Source organism: Acyrthosiphon pisum, chromosome X, assembly GCF_005508785.2.
Source record: "Acyrthosiphon pisum isolate AL4f chromosome X, pea_aphid_22Mar2018_4r6ur, whole genome shotgun sequence".
Classification (NCBI taxonomy): domain Eukaryota; kingdom Metazoa; phylum Arthropoda; class Insecta; order Hemiptera; family Aphididae; genus Acyrthosiphon; species Acyrthosiphon pisum.
This window is the reverse complement of record NC_042493.1, coordinates 35,789,277-35,795,941: the sequence shown is the minus strand read 5'-3', so window position 1 is coordinate 35,795,941 and position 6,665 is coordinate 35,789,277.

Here is a 6,665-nt window from a genome sequence, read left to right as displayed (position 1 = left end):
CCACAACTTCCAAAATAAGTTTCGAACGGTTTTTTTGAAAGTAAGTTTTAGGCATGCAAAAACACACATTTTGAAAAAAAAAATCCATAAAATCGTTTGGGAGCTAAACTGCATTTATGCCATTATATTCTTTTGGTAATGTCATTAGTATTTTTGTCATAACCATGTTTTCCGAAACTTGTTCACACACTACACTTAGTTTCCTTCCTGAATTGACCAATTTAGAAATATGCATCGACATGTCATCTGTCGGTTCCCTTGAATAACTGAAAATTTTTTGTTGTAGCAAATGTTTACTTGCCTCAGACTTCTGCTCGTAAATACTCAACAGTTTTTCCCACATTTCAAATGCAGACTCACAGTTAATCAAATATCGTAATGGACCATCGTCCACTGAGGTAACTATTAATTTTTGATATTTACAGTCCGCTTTTAACGAAGCGTTTGTATGCTTTTGCCAACGTGCTTTGGCTTCCTCAGTCGTCTCTGTTTCCGACGACTTCTTGATAAGTAATCCTGGTCTAGTCCATTCACCTGAAACTATACCACCTACTTCCAAGGCATTAAGTATGACCTGCATCTGGAACTTCCATAACGGCCAGTTTTCCGCACATAATTTTGTTATCTTCACCGAGTCTTCCATGACTGATGGCTTCCGTTTACTTGACCTGTATAACAATTTACCAACAACATTTTACCTATGTACACTGATCCGCCGTTTTCCGAAATCCAGGGTATCTCCGACTGGTTGTAGTTTTCTGCGTTAATACAAATATAAAAATACTTCGATCACGAATCCACTAGATTGTGTCTGGGTTAGTGACTGGGTTAGTGTCTGTGTATCTGGGCCCATAACCTGTTGAAAGTGAAGCTTGACAGACTAACGATTTTAGTATTAATATAAATGAATAACAACACAACAATATGATTATGTATAAGTATAATATATAATAACGTACAACCTGACAATTTAACTTGAATGTACACACACACCGTATACGCACTGTACGACGGTGGCTGTGCAAGTGAGTATCACATACTTTAAAGGCCCTATATATATACACAACCCAGGTCATGTTACATCCGTATAGAGAGTGAGTCTTACGCTCGTATAACTACATACTAAATTGTATACACGTGTCAAGGCTGACTACTTATATTAATTGTATATTTCAACAAAAATTATACTAAATAGACTACACATTTTAAAATACATAGGTATACAAAGGGGGGATGAACAGTGTCCGGCGGAATCGATGTGTAAATATTGTAAACGGAAGCCGGCGGAATCGATATGCAGATATTATAAACAGTAGCTGGCGGAATCCATATACGCCTGCCCAACCACCCACCAACGACGAAAGCCCGACAACTTGTCATCCACACGGTGTTACGCGTGCCGCCATCAGTTACTTGTTACTACTCAGTTCCCCAAATGGTCGAGTCCGGTATAGTGATGGTCATGACAAAATAGATAAAATTTTATCTACCTGTTTCGTATAGAATATTTGTTTACATTTTACTACACAGAAATTGGGCCACAAATTGCCATGAATGTACAGCATAAAAATATACGAATAGAATATAAAGTTTATTAACTAATGATTATTTTTTATAATGCATAAAATAAAATACAATAATTTTTTTTTAATAATACCATACGCAGATTTCACAAATTTAAAATAATATATAATAGGTCAATAAAATTTGTTAAATAATAATAATTATAAATATTTTTTTCTAAGAAGTACATGAATTGCATCAATTTTTTTATATAATGCCATTTAATACAATTATTTTTAATGATACCGATTTTACAAATTCAAATCTATTCTTGTTCCCTCCTTCATAATTTTGAATTTCAGTAAAAATATTTTTTTTCGAATTAAAGTTAAAGTTCGTTTTCTTGATTTCATCGTTCCTATGTTTTATAATATATTTCAGATTGAACCCACAATAAAACATTTAAAAAAGTATAAATATTGGGATGTGACATATAAAAATTGTTTTAAAAATGTGAATGGAAGGACTCGACGGCATTTGTAGTTCGAGTTACAGATTCAGAACACCCATATATGTGAAAGGAAAATAGCATCGTCGCATATATAAGTGTCAAAAATATAATCCGAAAATGTTGTTAATTTATCTTTCTGAAACATCTCAATTATAAAATCCATTGCAAATCAGTTACCTACTTCGTCTGGATTTATAAATGGCATTCTAAATACAAAGATGAGGCAAATATAAATTGTATTCTTTACTTAGGCTTATTGCCTGAATTTTTCGCTACCATTTTATGATTGCGCTTGGTGAAATCTACAACCTACAATTTTTATGTCAACCCATGTATGATTAATTCCTTCTTGGAGTCCTTGTTCAAAATCGACAGTAACTTGTGTGGGCTTTAGTTTTTTTTATAATTATTAAAAATTAATATTTTTTTTTCCTCTCCGACGTTATAAATTCCAATAATTCCACTGTTCTCGTATATTACCGAACCAGTTTATAATATACTAAACGTGGATCGTATAGTTTTTAATCAACTAAACTATCGCATCGTTTTATAATCTTTGTAAATTACACTTTTAGCTATTTTTAGTCATTTAATTTGATGAAATTATGGCAGCCCCAGATAATTCTATATAATTTCATTACCTTTTAATAAGACACACGGTAGCTTCGATTAAAATTTCGTGTACACTGTTAGGTAGTGTAACAATATTTATATATGTCATATTAATTTAATAGTAGTCCAACTACCGGATACAATAATACAAATTGTTGATAATACTAAGTACTGGCCCAATTACCGTATACATTTTTGAAAAAAGGTTAAATCTTGTTTGGTTAAATAATTATTGTTTATCGGTTAAAATTGTCAAACATAAATGTGCACAGTTGAAAGTATTGTATGCTTGATGACGTTCATAATTATATTTGATAACACAGCCTTTAAAATACTTCACTAATTGTGACGGCGGGCGAAGGTCACCGTAGCTGTCGTAATAAAAAACTGATTTCCCGATTTTTTTATAACACACCCAATGCGTGACTTTATTTTTTTCAAAGTCGACGTTAACGACCGCGCTTTCTGTGCGTTTAGGTCCGACGGTGGGCAACCTGTCTTTGCAATATACACTTCTGAAATGACGTATTTTCTTAAATTTAGCGTATTTAGCAATTTCGAAATCATAAAGAGCGCGATTGGGTAAAATTAGTTTTTTGTTCTCTACTATTTTCTACCAGTATTTGTTTTTGTCGATTTGCAACTGTGGATCCTGATTTTTAATTTTTAATTTTGTCAATGATATTTTTTTCCTTTTAACCGCAACCTTCTTCAGTCCATTACCAATGCTTTTACGTGAACCGAAAACACTCGATTTTCGGGCAATAGTATACGAACCCCCACTTTTATGTGGAGTTAGATAGGTACATGCCTTTACCTAATTGCGTATAAGCGATCTGCTGTTTGATCTAATACTGCGAGTCTTCTCGATGTTAGACAGGTGCCCGCCAACGAACCCAACGCCGAGAGTCTAGCAAATATAAGGATTAACGCTAGTGCGCCACCGGTTTTAGGGTTCAAGATCACACGGGGTAGTTTATTTTTATTTTTTCTGGATCGAACGCCCCTGTTTGTTTTCACATGTATTCATGCGACACATACCGCCGATTTAATTAATTTACATTTTAATCAGTTCGTGTCCAGACACCGTAGTGGTCACACGTATATTCCGCGAAACGTATCGATAGCTCTCGATAGCTGTGAGTTAAATAGCAATTAAGACAAGAAATCACTATTTGGTATGTATACATTTTATATCTAAGTACAAAGTCCACCAACATAAATACCGTATCGTGAACTAAACCCGCGCCTACGGGCGATTAGCCCGCTATCGCTCATACACTAATAGCCACACAGTACATACATCGATTAAAATGAGTTCTATATCAAATCCAACAAAACAAAAAACTACGCGCGCACATTCTAGTAGTGAGCGCAGAATCCCACCAATCATCATAAAAAAATTTAAAAAAACGAAGACAACGTTGACCTTGACCGTTACTTAACTCCCAACTCCGATGACGATTTTAGATCTCCCAGAAGAACGTCAAAAGTATACGACTCGCCAACCAAAAATTCATCCATCACACCAAATCGATATACCATACTAGATAACACCAAAACCAATGATCAAGAAATGTTTACCTTCAACGACGATACACTTCATATCGCACAAACTGATAATCAAAACAATCACTCAATACACTCCCAAACGATCGATGATACTCTCAAAATTCCCCCACTATTCATATTAAACATAACACAATATTCTCAATTTCGCAACGAAATATCGAAAATCATTAGTAATGAATTTATCGCCACATCTAAATTTGACAGAATAAAAGTGAACCTAGAAACCGTAGATGACTTCCGTGCACTAACCAAATATCTAGACGAAAAAAAAATATGAATATTATACCTATAGATTGAAAACTGAGAAAGATATCTCCGCAATCATAAGAAATTTGCCAATGTCAATAACCGAATTTGAAGTAATGGAAGAATTAAAAATCCTAGAATATCCAGTAATATCAGTAACCAGACAGTAACCAGACAGTAACCAACAAAAATAAAACCCCAACCCCACTAATGGCAGTTCAACTGACTAATCATCATAAATCACCATGATTAAACATCAGAAATTCCACCTAACTGTGTAAATTGTAATGGAGCTCACTCGGCAAATTATAAGGGTTCACCTATTTTAAAAATATCAAAAATAAAAAAACGAACTACATCAAAAAACCTCAATTAATCGAAAATGTTCCACCAAAAGACTCAAACATTAATGAAATCGCCAATAATCTCACAAAAAATACAATAAATCTGAACTCCTACGCAAATATACTCAAAGGAAATACAAATCCTACCCAAAATACTGGTAAAAACGAGGAACATACATACTCCGAATCGCTAAACGAAAACCTCCAAAAAACAATAACCCAATTTATTGAAAACATTCTACATAACATACAGTCCATCATTAGTTCCATCTTCAACTCAATTTCAAACAATCTATCTTTATCCGGTTTAAATGACATCCATTAATTTAAAAGAAATCAAACTCGTTAACTGGAATGCAAATGGCATTAAATCCAAAAAATCTTCACTTATGGAATTTCTATTCCGCCACAAGATAGACATAGCATGCATAACAGAAACTCACCTCAAAAACACAGAAACATTCAAGATCAACGGTTATAATATATACAGAAAGGATAGAGACACCATCCACTCATCAGGAGGAGTAGCAATCCTAATAAAAATAACTATTAAACATCACCAGCTAACCAATCCCGAACTGATCAATATTGAAGCAATTTCCATAATGGTTTCAACAGATAAATCTGAAATTAAAATAATATCCGCCTACAATCCTCCAAACAAAAAAATTCAAAGAGATGACATAAATGTACTTTTCAATGAAAACCCAACCATACTCTTAGGAGATTTAAACTCCAAAAATGAAATATGGGGTTGCCTAAAAACAAACCCAAATGGTAATAAACTATTCCAATTCACATCTGAATTGAGAATTATAATATCACCACCCTCCAAACCCACCTTCCACGGAACAGGTAGACAACCAGATATATTAGACATCGCTCTAGTCTTAAATCTCACAACACAGTTATATCACCAAGTTGCGAATGAACTAGATTCGGATCACGTTCCAGTCATCACCACTTTGTACGAACAAATGGAATTAATTCCTCAAACCCCAAAATTAATAAACCGGCCAATAAACTGGGACATTTTCAGAGAAAATCTCAACAAAAACCTTATTTTAAACAGATCTCATCAAAATAACAATGAAATAGACACTAATATACAACACTTAACAGAATCAATTAAAAATGCAATCAAATCAGCATTGGCACCTGAAAATCCAAAAAAAAAGTAAATCACGAGAAAACTCCTCTCTACCGCTCCACATTCAAAACCTAATAAAAGAAAAACACAAAGCCAGAAGAATATGGCAAAGAACGAGAACAATAGAAATTAAAAAACGATTAAACCAATTAACACGAAGAGTCAAATGGTAAATTGATAACAATAGATTTAAATCCTACAAAACATATCTATCAAAACTGAATCCAAATGACGCCAGCCTATGGACCGCCACAAAAAGAATACTCAAACAAAGAGACACTATTCCTCCCCTCAAAATTGGACTAGGAAAATTCGAAACAAACATTGACAAATGCAAAATTTTCGCCCAGCACTTTGAAAATTGTTTTACAACTGAGGCTACTACCAAAGATATAACACAGGAAATAGACTCTCCAAATATTTATTCCACAGAAACAAATACTATCCAGCCATGCAGTCCTCAGGAAATAAAACAGATAATAGACAGACTTGCAAATAAAAAAAGTCCTGGACACGACCTTATTACCAATAAAATTCTCAAAAACCTTACCCCAAAAGCACTTGCGTTCTTAGCCAGTCTTTTAAACTCCATTTTAAGAATAGGATATTTTCCAAACACCTGGAAACAAGCAATTATCATTCCTATACACACATAACCTGGAAACCAAAAAGTTTACCGGAAAGCTATAGACCAATTAGTCTGCTACCTACCCTCTCTAAACTATTA